General features: G+C 61.5%; 2 non-coding genes across 2 annotated transcripts; both read right to left on the reverse strand.

Annotated features, from left to right (window-relative positions):
- Positions 1-310: 310 nt before the first annotated feature.
- On the reverse strand, positions 311-386 carry Tc00.1047053487697.10. The gene has a single exon (XR_008254998.1). It is a non-coding gene; the product is annotated as a C/D small nucleolar RNA (snoRNA), TB8C3C3 (small nucleolar RNA).
- Positions 387-437: 51 nt separating this feature from the next.
- On the reverse strand, positions 438-517 carry Tc00.1047053487697.20. Its single transcript, XR_008254999.1, has one exon. It is a non-coding gene; the product is annotated as a C/D small nucleolar RNA (snoRNA), TB8C3C2 (small nucleolar RNA).
- Between the last annotated feature and the right edge of the window lie 443 nt (positions 518-960).

Below are 960 nucleotides of genomic sequence, written 5' to 3' on the forward strand. Positions count from 1 at the left end.
CAGTCCCCATCACAACACAGCCAGCGACACAAAGACGCGCAGACGCAGTCAGCCCAGTGATGCCATCGGCCTCCCAACGCCCGCGCAGCCCCACACAACCGCCGTGCAGACTGGCGGGACCCCGGCAAAGAGGCAAATGACCATTGGCACCGCCCTTCTCACCAAATGCCTCCAACACATGACGACCCCGATGCCGTGGACAACACACAAAAGCCGAGGCAGATACACGTGGCATTGTTGCAACCGCCAGCCATCGAGCGCGTCCGTGAACGTGGTGGTGGTGGCGGCGCGGAAGAGGGGCGGTGAGTGCGTCAGTTGCCAGTAGTCAAAGCGTCGTTTCTCGCTCACGTGGGTCGGCATTGCAGAACAAAGAGCGGTATCATGCGCGCACGGCATGCACAAGGGCAAAAAGGACGAATAAAGAAGCACGGTGGCGGCACTCAGCCACGGGGGACAAGGGTCCACATCGACTCTGCGGTCGGTTGACCTTCAGACGTCCGGTTTGTAATCACGCCGCCGCCGCGCAGTTCGTGTGTCTGCAGGAAACTGGGGAATGGAGGGAGGGAAGAGAGAGGCGGTGCGGCCCGCATCGATCTCAGTTGGGTGTGACAACGGTGAGGTCATCTCGTCAGATCGCCGGCAGCAAAGACGGTCGCCGTCAGCGGCGGTCAGTGCCTTCCTTCTCCCACCGCAGCGCCACTCCACCGACGCCGTCGCCCGCCTCCTCCCCACCGACACAACGAGGAGACAACGGCAGGAGATGTAACACCCGCAACGATCAGGCTGCCGCAGAGTCTCGTTGCAGCCGCCATGACCAGACGAGTGGGATGCAAACAAAAAAGGAAAACAATTGCCCCCTCAAGCATCTCAGCACAACGTGGAAGCACAGCAGCCGGCACACAAGGCGCAACGCCGTTCAGTGGCTACCAGCACTCACCCTCAGTTACGCGGCAACGTGGA

Source organism: Trypanosoma cruzi (genome assembly GCF_000209065.1).
Source record: "Trypanosoma cruzi strain CL Brener chromosome Unknown tcruzi_1047053487697, whole genome shotgun sequence".
Taxonomy (NCBI): Eukaryota; Euglenozoa; class Kinetoplastea; order Trypanosomatida; family Trypanosomatidae; genus Trypanosoma; species Trypanosoma cruzi.